General features: G+C 39.3%; 1 long non-coding RNA gene across 1 annotated transcript in view; it reads right to left on the minus strand.

The window, feature by feature from the left end:
* The window catches only part of LOC306929734, a 231,748-nt gene that overhangs the window by 76,279 nt on the left and 142,758 nt on the right, over positions 1–12,711 (minus strand). The gene's annotated exons all lie outside the window — the stretch shown is intronic.

Below are 12,711 nucleotides of genomic sequence, written 5' to 3' on the forward strand. Positions count from 1 at the left end.
TCTTGCTGTTGCTACATTTCAAAAATATATTTTTGATCATATGGGATCAATAGAAATTAAAGCTGTCTAAAGCAAGATGAATGAACAGTCTTCAGCAGTCTTTATGACTGTTTGAGTAAGACAAAAAAAACGTGTTATTTTAGCTGTGATTTATTCTCTGAATTCCTGGTGTGTTTTCTAACTTCCAGTCTTTGTATATTCTTTAGTGGGAACTGGGAATTAACCAATGAAAAGCATGATGCATCCTCTGACTGTGCCTGGGAGCTATGTCCTGTGACTCTCGCTAACCTCTTGAACTCTGTCTTGGAATGATCTGGGTGAAAAGAATGCCATTCAATGGTAACTGTCAATCCTTGTCATAACACCCACCATTGAAGAAAAAGTTGTTTATACTTGGTGTTAAGGTTCCTTGACTTGGTATTCAGCGGCTGAAGGTCACGGCGAAAAAGTCACTCGGAACAACAATTGGCCTTTGAGTTTCCCCAGCCACCATGGACACACAATGTATAAGCTTCCATGGAATTATTCACTTCTGCTACTGGGTATTTTCAGGATTCCTCAACTCCTTCTCCGTCATGATTTACAAAATGTGCCATGTATTTCCTGTCATCTGATATAGCACATTGTTTCATTGCCCAGTTCTTGGTACCCAAATAGAAACCAGTTCTTGGTACCCACTACACACATATAAAGTTCATTGTCTCCACCAGGCTGAAGGCATGGGGAGAGAGTATGTTTTGCACTCAGTCCGTGTGTGAGTCTGTCCGTCCGTCCGTCCGTCCGTCCATCCATCCGTCCGTCCGTCCATCCGTCCGTCTGTCTGTTACCAGCTAATCTTCGGCACCGTTAACCCGGTCGATGCCAAATTTTGCACACACATTCCCTGAACGATGAACCTCTGCCCCAAATTTTCCGGAACGGCCTGTTATAGCGCCACCAGGAGGCCGACTTTTGTAAAACACATCTTTTGATATTACTCCTCCAGATTCTGTCCAAAAATCCCGCAAATCGTTACACAGTATCTCTATAGTCATGTGTTCAAGACAGTTCTGTCCGATATTTCAGATTCCACATGTTTTTTTTCTTTCTTTCTTTCTTTCTTTCTTTCTTTCTTTCTTTCTTTCTTTCTATTTATTTTTTATAAAAAAAAATGTGTGTGGGGGGGTTGGTGACAAGATGACAGTGAAGTGAGAATTTAAGGACTTATAATAAATAAAAGTAAAATAAACAAAATATACTATATACTATAAAAACTGGTCAAACATTGTCCAAATTATCAAATAATATAAGGAATATACCGGTAGGCAAACATTTTGGAAATAGCCTGGGATCCCATTTTCGGGTTTCTGATCCGGTCAGTGGAAATACCATTACATAATCACATGACTAGAACCACCTCCAAAATTATTAATGTAGTTTAAAATGTTGAATGTTTGTCCATTTTCTATTCTAACTCGTAGCACGACTAGCGAGAATACATTAACCCATTTAGGCCTGACATCGAAATTTAAAAAATGTCTTCTAAATCATGACAGTTTTCTGGAATACCTATGTTTATGTCAGTGGTGCTCAATATTTCATGTAAAGGACCCCAAAAATGATATGTATTTGGCCGCCGGGTCGGCGGCCAAATACATATCATTTGGAAATATGTTGTTCCAGGGACAAAAACGTTCACTCTGAAAGAAGATATATTCAAAGATTTGCACCACATTTTCACGGCAGAGTGCCATGAGCTTGTAGATCTGCTATAGATAAAGCATAGATAATGCTTAAAACACCAAAAGGGGTTCCAGCCCAAAATGGGTTAATTGATTTGCATTATGTGGGGAATAAAAACATTGCGACCCAACCAGAACCAACCACCAGAATCACATTTCTTTTTTTGAAACCAGAACACACGGCTAGTTTTAAAACGAATACCAGGCTTTCCTCTGGTGACGCAAGGTTATCGATCTACAAGCTCTACTGTGCTTGTTGATCGGCTATATCAGAGTCAAACTAAATATAATTAATGCTTCAACTCCTACATTCCAAGTGCTTGTCAGGGTGGGCGGGTCCCCAGTTTAATTATGATTATTTGGGGGGGTCACGTCCTGAAAAGGTTGCGAACCACTGCATTATATTACATACAGTATTGTCCTACTAAACATCTATAAACCATGATGTGAGGGCCCCCTAAGTGCAGGGCACTTAGAATTGTCCCAAACCTTTCACCCCTATGCTATCCCTGCCTTGTCGCATTCCCATACTGCGACGGTCAGTGTTCATTTAAGTCTGAGAGTGTATAAAACAAAATGGACCAGTAATTACTTCCAGAATTAAATTAACACATTTGCTGTGCATTCTTTTTTATAATGTTTATGTCAAATATTCAATGTTTTATTAAGTAGTCTTTGGTGTCTGATATTTATCTGAACTCGCTGAAATATCATAAAGCAGTTTGCAGCTACAGTTAGTTTTATTATGTGTGACAAATGTGAAATCTCTCATTTGAAGTAAAAGCCTTAAAAAAGGCTTAGTTTCATGTTTATTTTATTTTATTAAATGGGGAAATTAAGGTTGTCCCATAAGGTCAGCTGACATGTGAAACATAAAAAGCACACATGCTAACTCTTTACATGTGACAAAAATTAACATGTGAATCTATCACTTTTTTTCCTTCTTTTTTCCCCCACAGGTGATATTTTATTTTTGTTTTTATTTATTGCAATTAGTACCAGTACCAAACTTAAATTGATTCTGCCTACATGCGGGGGGATTCTGCCAATGCTCTTCAATGGCCGTTTGTTGCCATTCAAGGATTTCCACAAGAAACCGCTCAGTTCCCATTGAAAAGCATTGGCAGAATCCGCCGGCATAGGCAGCAATAAAGTTCGGTGTGACCGCACCCTTTAGAACTCTAGAAAATACAGTATGTTTCACTAGCTCAGGATTCAAAGTAATGCAAACAATGAAATGTTGAAATGTTTGTATGTGTACAATGGGACATGCAAATGAAAGTGTCCCATTGTGAATATGTTGAGAATATGTTATGATGGAATTTAGGCTTCTAATGTAGTCTATGTAGGTGTGTAGCATAAATATATATAAGTTTAATAAGGACCAGTGATGCTTTGTATCCAGTTTTAGCAAATAAACAGTCAAAGATCAGTCTTGCTTCTCGGTTTGTTAGGGTCTTTTATTATTTTTATGGGTCTCTTAATTTTCTTATTCCTATATTTAGTTTTTAATTATTATTTCAAAACATTTTCAAAAAACACCCCGCCACCCCCAAAAAAAGGAAAATAATTCATGAATTAAATTTAGTTTGGGTCCCAGGGAGACATACAATTTCTCTTTTGGGTCACAGGCTAAAAACTTTGGAAACCACTGTGTTAGATAACTCATGGTTGATGGAAAACATGCATCTCTGAATGCACAAGCAAGTCCATATAAGTCAATGGGGACCACCACAGCTGCCCATGTACACCCACCCACACACGCACATTCTCACACACTCAGAATGCACACACACACACACACACACACAGGAATGGTGTGGAATCTACAGAGCATCATGGAAGCGCTCTAAGCAGTGTCCCTGCTCTCTGAGCTGAAATATTTGTCCTCCCACTTAGTTGTGCCTGGTGCTGCGCAAAGAAAGAAGCAGAGGGGGACAGCACCAATAAGGCCAGCTTTGTTCCCATGTCCCCCCTCTCTTCTACGCAAGCCGGAGCCCCGCCATTGCATTCAGTAGCCAAGCCCCCCTCCCCCAAGACAGTTGCCAAGTTACCCCCACAATCAATGTCCTTAGCAGTGACTGAGAGTGAAGAAAGAAGGGGAGGGTAGAAGCAGCGGAGGAGGAGGTGCACGCAGTGTGCACACACACTGACCAAAACAACCCCACTGCTCTCTCTCCCAAAACCTCACAGTTCCTCTTGGTTTCCCTGGCGATGGAGAGAGGGGAGGGTGAGCTTTGGTTGTTCTGTGTGGGCCTGAAACTCAAGACGCCGCCAGCCATTCGCCTCCCTCCCACCCTCATGCTTCCATGCACTACACACTTGTTGCACATGAATTCACACATAATGGTGTAAGAAAGGGAACAAAATGAGGATTCATTCATGCTCTCACTTGGTTTTGAGTCTAGACTCTAGACTACTTGTTTTTCTCATCAGAAGAAGTAGAAATCCTTAATTGGGAGGTTGAAGTGTGAAGTGCTCCTTTGAGTGGAAATGTATTCTTGCCAGAGAGGCATTGTTGATCCAACCCATTTGGGATTATTTTAGCCTTGCATATGTTTTGCTTTCAAACATGCTGGATGGTTCAACCAATATGCTGTGATAGGTTGATATTGTCTGCCACAAGAGTCCATTTTAGGCACTTTCTTATTTGTATTAAACATGCCATTATAAACATAATTCATGCAGATATGAATGATACACAAATTTATGCCAGTAAAAGCAACTCATATGTTTGGATGACATTAAAGGGAAATAAAACTCTTTGTAGATTGTTTACGTAACATTAACCAATTCAACCCTATACATTTTGGCAATTTGAAAATAGCCGATCTACAAGCCCACAATGCGTCGCAACGTGACGCATTGTGAGCTTGTAGATCGGCTATTTTCAATAGATTTCCTACACATCTTGAACTTGTGAAATGGGACATTCTGCAATATGAATACTTTTACTTTTAGTACTTTAAGAACATTTTGATGCCGATACTTTTGTACTTTTACTCAAGTACATTTTCAATTCCGTACTTTTACTTGTAACGAAGTAGGTCTAAATTGCAGTGTTACGGCCCTATGTGACCTCTTATGGTGTGTTAACCCTCTTGACTGATTCCTGTGATTTCTGTGCCCTATATGGTGATTGGAGGGTGGAGTCGAGTGGAGATTGGGAGTGGCTTGGTGTTTGGAGACACACCTGGGCCTCATCTCCTAATCAGCCAGCAGTATACAAACCTGTGATGAACACCACTTCAGCCCAATTTTGCCATCCATCACCTGTGCTGCTGAACCCTGTTTGTTTGTAGCTAGTACTGTCTGTAGGCTGAGTGCCAGATCCTTTTTTGCTGAGTGCTAAAGGTAAACTTTACTTACTGTGTGTTTAAAGTAAAGACAAGCTAAGCTTTGGTAGTTAAATCAATTGCAGTATTTCAAAACATTTCTTGAGTGTATCACTTTCAATAGGAAAGCATTGGTAGGGGTGTACTGCCATTTCCTTTGAGACATATTTGACTGTTTATATTTAGTTAGGGAGCCTAGATTGTAATTTTTGCTCTTTTCCTTTTCAGGTAGGGTGGGGAGTATTGTTTGTTGTTTTGGCCTTGGCCACCCTGAAGATATAGGCTTTCCCTATTTATACTTTGATATTTATGTTTCTGTAACCTCAATTTGTGCGTAATAAATGTAAAACTATTTTTTTGGTTAACTGTATGTGTTACTCCTTAAGCCTCCATATAAGATCGTAACATATTTGGGGGCTCGTCCGGGATCAGCAACCGTGTGTTGGTGTTCGGATGGAAATTGTGAGTGATCCAACTTTAGTGTAGGACAGCAGACTCGAACACTCTCAGGCATAGTGTTGTCTTGCTAAAGCTGAGCGCTTAAGGACTGGTGGTTAAAGGTGTCATCGTGTTGTCACCTGAACATGGACCTGCTCAGCCTGAACCTGACCGTGAAGACGCACCTCCCAGTGAAAGTCACCCCAAGCCTCATGTGGAGGCCGTGTGGTGACTGGGCTGTTCAAAGTGTGAGAGTCACCCCAGCCCTCAGTGGGTTCCTCTTGGGATCAAAATCCCACAATGAAGAAAGAGACTCTGGCCATGATGTTGCACTGCAAACCTTCATGTCTACGTGGGCTCCAGTCTGTATCTCCAGTGACCATCTACACCGACCACAACTCTGGTGTTTCTGGCTCGGATGTTCAACCATCAACCAATGATGGATGCGCTGGGCCTTGCCGGCAAAGGGCTACAACCTGGACAAGACACCTGAAGTGTGCTGACAATGTGGTGGACGACTCTTTGGTCCATGAGTGTGGGTGAGAATGAGATCCAATAGAACCAATGGTGGGTTCATATAAAATGCATTTACTGTATATATTGTGTATGTTACTGTAAATGCTATGGTGACAGTTACACTTATTTGCACAAGTAATCAGTTGGTAACTACTTTGAAAATGTGTTATCTCCTTGTTCTGTGTGGACAGTCTGGTGTGGCTGTACGTCCAGAACTTGGTGTTTGTGTGGAGTGGACACAGGATAACCTTGAATGACTTTGTGTTCATTGTTGCCAACTGTTCTGATCTGTGTATATTGAAGTGGTACTGTTTTTGTAAACCTAGGGGTTTATTTTTATGGGAGGGGGTGTTACGGCCCTATGTGGCCAAAAATGTTGACGTGCCAAAATCTGCCATTGACCCCCATTATACATTTCTCAAATTTGAAAGCACTATATTTCTAAAACATTTTAAAGATTCATTTTCAGGCAAACATGTCCACCGTAAGATGAACCCATTAAAGTTTGAATGGGGTTTCTAGGTGTAAGTATGTAGGACTAGTAGCATGCCAAAGTTTGTGCTATTGCCATAGAGAATGCATTGGGCGTTTAAGTTAAATAAATCAGGAACTACAAAACATTTCAAAGTAAAAAGTTCCAGCATGTGTCTTACTGTGGAGTAAGCTGAATTGTAAAAAGTGTGAATGTTTCTAGGTGAAAGTGATTTTGACGTGCCAAAATCTGCCATTGACCCCCATTATAAATTTCTCAAATTTGAAAGCACTATATTTCTAAAACTATGAAAAAACGAAATACTATTGTTCATGGTGTTGGAAGGTGTCGTTTTTCATGATTTTGGAGGATTTTAAAAATGGTGAATCATGAGAAAACAACATACTATAGTTCATGGTTTGGGAAGACATACTATAGTTTGTCCCCCAGTGTCCCCCCAGTGCCGCAACATAAGTACAGTGCAAGGAATGAGTGCATTCGCCATGTATTTGAAGGAAGCCTGATCTAACCACTCTTAGATTTTCTCCAGTTTATCCATGGCTCCTCAATTAGCCAGTGGCAGGTTTTATGACTAGCTTGTGGCTTCCTGTGAGGTTTAGGTTTAGCGTTGGAATTTAGGTTTACGTATTTAGTCTATTCTTTAAAACTATATATTTTTTTTGTTATTTGAGTTTTTACTGTTTCCATTTAAAAAAGAAAACCCCCAGGCTCTTCTGTATTTAACCGGGAGCCAGTGTAGAGGCCAGTGATGGTTCTTATCACATGGTTCTCGGACCACTAGTATCCATCCATTTTCATTTATGTATTTATTTATTACATTAACAACATGAACCCTAGAATCACTATTCTGAGGGGAAATGATTAGCAAACAAAAATCAGATCTACAAGCTCATTTTGGAGGATTTGAGAAAAATAAAAAAACATCACGAAAAAACAACATAGTCCATGGTCTCGGACAGCATACCATATGCCGTTTTTAAGTGGTGCAACCACTTCATTACGGAGCTTTGTGTGCCTGGCTGCCTGGGTCTGTCCAAGCACGAAAATAGCATTTGGTTCGTTTTCAAAATCAAGTGTCACTGTTGTGCAGCCTAACACTCACATACATATTAACTGTAACTGATGATTTCAGGTGTGACAGTACAGTAGAGGGACCCCCACACGGTAACTCTGTCATTTCTTGACCGTTTAGGACGCGGGGCAGCTCGCCAGAACCGGGCCGGCACCCTGGGCTAGTTCCTGCGGGTCTGGAAGTTTCGGGGACCCCCCGGGGACCCCCACACGGAGTTGCATCACTTCACGCGGGTGTGATTTTCATGATTTTGGAGGATTTGAAAAAATGATGAAAATCACTAAAAAGGGCATACTATAGTCCATGGTTTCGGACCGCATGCCGTTTTTCATGATTTTGCAGGATTTGAGAAAAGATTAAAAAGAATTACCTGTAAACTACAACAAAACAAACTAAGGCACTGGTGTGGTACTTCTGGTTTACCAGAACGGGGTTCAAGTCCCTGGAGTGCTCTGCTCAATTTGTTGTATTTACATGGTTTATTTAAATTTTCTGCTCATTGTGTTGCCTTTTCATAGATAACCCCCAGGTTCCCTACTGTGTTTGTACTCAAGTCTATTTATTACATAATGATTTCTGCCCATGGTCTCGGAGTGATTTTCGTCTTTTTTTCAAATCCTCATTTTTCATCATTTTTGACCATGGGCTATAGCCCATATCGGACAGAATACTATAGCACGCCATTTATCTACATTTTTGAGGATTTGAAAAAAAGACGAAAATCACTCGAGACAATGGACTATAGCCCATGGTCACACTTTTTCGTCACACTTTTTCGTCACATATAAACATATAAAGTTCATGGTTTCAGAATAAATACTATATTATGTCGTTTTTCATGATTTTGAAGGATTTAAAAAAATGATAAATCATGAAAAAAACGACAGTTCATGGTTTCGGACGGCATATTAGGTAGTATGTCGTTTTTCGTGATTTTGGAGGATTTGAAAATCATGAAATTGGCCTATAGATCATAGTTTCAGACCGCATACTATATAGTATGTTATTTTTTCATGATTTTGGGACACTATGTCAGAGCCAGGACTTGAACCTGCAGCCTCCTGATTCCCAGGCAGGCTCTGTACCCAGTGAGCCAGCATGCTGTTCACAAAAGGCCGAATAGATAATGACAGAAGAGCCAGAGACTTGTTTCCATTGTGGTTCATAAACATTTGGACGTCTAAGAGATAACCCTAACAGCAAAAGAAACAATAGACAAATCTCCTGTTATTTTATTTTTTGTATTTTATTTTTGTATCAATGTTGTTACTCAAAGGGAACAGCAGACTGCATTGTGGCAGGTAGCAAGTAGGTCAGTGACTTAGCACACTGGCTGCATGATCTGGTGGTTGTGCGTTCAAACCCCAGTCAAGTCTTTACTTGCCAAAATCTGCCATTGACCCCCATTCTGAATTTCTCAAATTTAAAAGCACTATATTTCTAAAACTATGAAACATTTCAAAGATTCCTTTTCAGGCAAACATGTCCACCGTAAGATGAACCTAAGTAGGCTAGAATGGGGTTGCTAGGTGTATGTATGTAGGACTAGTAGCATGCCAAAGTTTGTGCTATTGCCATAGAGAATGCATTGGGCGTTTAAGTTAAATAACTCAGAAACTACAAAACATTTCAAAGTAAAAAGTTCCAGCATGTGTCTCCACAATGAGCTGAATAATAAAAAGTGTGAATGGAGTTTCTAGGTGAAAGTGCTTTTTTGACGTGCCAATGTCTGCCATTGAGCCCCATTGTAAATGTCTCAAATTTGAACGCACTATATTTCTAAAACTATGAAACATTTCAAAGATTCCTTTTCAGGCAAACATGTCAACTGTAAGATGAACCTAAGTAGGCTAGCATGGGGTTGCTATGTGTAAGTATGTAGGACTAGTAGCATGCCAAAGTTTGTGCTATTGCCATAGAGAATGCATTGGGCGTTTAAGTTAAATAACTCAGGAACTACAAAACATTTCAAAGTAAAAAGTTCCAGCATGTGTCTCCACAGTAAGCTGAATAATAAAAAGTGTGAATGGAGTTTCTAGGTGAAAGTGATATTTTGACGTGCCAATGTCTGCCATTGAGCCCCATTGTAAATGTCTCAAATTTGAAAGCACTATATTTCTAAAACTATGAAACATTTCAAAGATTCCTTTTCAGGCAAACATGTCCACCGTAAGATGAACCTAAGTAGGCTAGAATTGGGTTGCTATGTGTAAGTATGTAGGACTAGTAGCATGCCAAAGTTTGTGCTATTGCCATAGAGAATGCATTGGGCGTTTAAGTTAAATAACTCAGAAACTACAAAACATTTCAAAGTAAAAAGTTCCAGCATGTGTCTCCACAGTAAGCTGAATAATAAAAAGTGTGAATGGAGTTTCTAGGTGAAAGTGATTTTTTGACGTGCCAATGTCTGCCATTGAGCCCCATTGTAAATGTCTCAAATTTGAAAGCACTATATTTCTAAAACTATGAAACATTTCAAAGATTCCTTTTCAGGCAAACATGTCCACCGTAAGATGAACCTAAGTAGGCTAGAATGGGGTTGCTATGTGTAAGTATGTAGGACTAGTAGCATGCCAAAGTTTGTGCTATTGCCATAGAGAATGCATTGGGCGTTTAAGTTAAATAACTCAGAAACTACAAAACATTTCAAAGTAAAAAGTTCCAGCATGTGTCTCCACAGTGAGCTGAATAATAAAAAGTGTGAATGGAGTTTCTAGGTGAAAGTGCTTTTTTGACGTGCCAATGTCTGCCATTGAGCCCCATTGTAAATGTCTCAAATTTGAAAGCACTATATTTCTAAAACTATGAAACATTTCAAAGATTCCTTTTCAGGCAGACATGTCCACCGTAAGATGAACCTAAGTAGGCTAGAATGGGGTTGCTATGTGTAAGTATGTAGGACTAGTAGCATGCCAAAGTTTGTGCTATTGCCATAGAGAATGCATTGGGCGTTTAAGTTAAATAACTCAGAAACTACAAAACATTTCAAAGTAAAAAGTTCCAGCATGTGTCTCCACAGTGAGCTGAATAATAAAAAGTGTGAATGGAGTTTCTAGGTGAAAGTGCTTTTTTGACGTGCCAATGTCTGCCATTGAGCCCCATTGTAAATGTCTCAAATTTGAAAGCACTATATTTCTAAAACTATGAAACATTTCAAAGATTCCTTTTCAGGCAAACATGTCCACCGTAAGATGAACCTAAGTAGGCTAGAATGGGGTTGCTATGTGTAAGTATGTAGGACTAGTAGCATGCCAAAGTTTGTGCTATTGCCATAGAGAATGCATTGGGCGTTTAAGTTAAATAACTCAGAAACTACAAAACATTTCAAAGTAAAAAGTTCCAGCATGTGTCTCCACAGTAAGCTGAATAATAAAAAGTGTGAATGGAGTTTCTAGGTGAAAGTGATTTTTTGACGTGCCAATGTCTGCCATTGAGCCCCATTGTAAATGTCTCAAATTTGAAAGCACTATATTTCTAAAACTATGAAACATTTCAAAGATTCCTTTTCAGGCAAACATGTCCACCGTAAGATGAACCTAAGTAGGCTAGAATGGGGTTGCTAGGTGTAAGTATGTAGGACTAGTAGCATGCCAAAGTTTGTGTTATTGCCATAGAGAATGCATTGGGCGTTTAAGTTAAATAACTCAGAAACTACAAAACATTTCAAAGTAAAAAGTTCCAGCATGTGTCTCCACAGTGAGCTGAATAATAAAAAGTGTGAATGGAGTTTCTAGGTGAAAGTGCTTTTTTGACTTGCCAATGTCTGCCATTGAGCCCCATTGTAAATGTCTCAAATTTGAAAGCACTATATTTCTAAAACTATGAAACATTTCAAAGATTCCTTTTCAGGCAAACATGTCCACCGTAAGATGAACCTAAGTAGGCTAGAATGGGGTTGCTATGTGTAAGTATGTAGGACTAGTAGCATGCCAAAGTTTGTGCTATTGCCATAGAGAATGCATTGGGCGTTTAAGTTAAATAACTCAGGAACTACAAAACATTTCAAAGTAAAAAGTTCCAGCATGTGTCTCCACAGTAAGCTGAATAATAAAAAGTGTGAATGGAGTTTCTAGGTGAAAGTGATTTTTTGACGTGCCAATGTCTGCCATTGAGCCCCATTGTAAATGTCTCAAATTTGAAAGCACTATATTTCTAAAACTATGAAACATTTCAAAGATTCCTTTTCAGGCAAACATGTCCACCGTAAGATGAACCTAAGTAGGCTAGAATTGGGTTGCTATGTGTAAGTATGTAGGACTAGTAGCATGCCAAAGTTTGTGCTATTGCCATAGAGAATGCATTGGGCGTTTAAGTTAAATAACTCAGGAACTACAAAACATTTCAAAGTAAAAAGTTCCAGCATGTGTCTCCACAGTAAGCTGAATAATAAAAAGTGTGAATGGAGTTTCTAGGTGAAAGTGCTTTTTTGACTTGCCAATGTCTGCCATTGAGCCCCATTGTAAATGTCTCAAATTTGAAAGCACTATATTTCTAAAACTATGAAACATTTCAAAGATTCCTTTTCAGGCAAACATGTCCACCGTAAGATGAACCTAAGTAGGCTAGAATTGGGTTGCTATGTGTAAGTATGTAGGACTAGTAGCATGCCAAAGTTTGTGCTATTGCCATAGAGAATGCATTGGGCGTTTAAGTTAAATAACTCAGAAACTACAAAACATTTCAAAGTAAAAAGTTCCAGCATGTGTCTCCACAGTGAGCTGAATAATAAAAAGTGTGAATGGAGTTTCTAGGTGAAAGTGCTTTTTTGACGTGCCAATGTCTGCCATTGAGCCCCATTGTAAATGTCTCAAATTTGAAAGCACTATATTTCTAAAACTATGAAACATTTCAAAGATTCCTTTTCAGGCAAACATATCCACCGTAAGATGAACCTAAGTAGGCTAGAATGGGGTTGCTATGTGTAAGTATGTAGGACTAGTAGCATGCCAAAGTTTGTGCTATTGCCATAGAGAATGCATTGGGCGTTTAAGTTAAATAACTCAGAAACTACAAAACATTTCAAAGTAAAAAGTTCCAGCATGTGTCTCCACAGTAAGCTGAATAATAAAAAGTGTGAATGGAGTTTCTAGGTGAAAGTGATTTTTTGACGTGCCAATGTCTGCCATTGAGCCCCAT

This window comes from Electrona antarctica (assembly GCF_951216825.1).
Source record: "Electrona antarctica genome assembly, chromosome: 9".
NCBI lineage: Eukaryota > Metazoa > Chordata > Actinopteri > Myctophiformes > Myctophidae > Electrona > Electrona antarctica.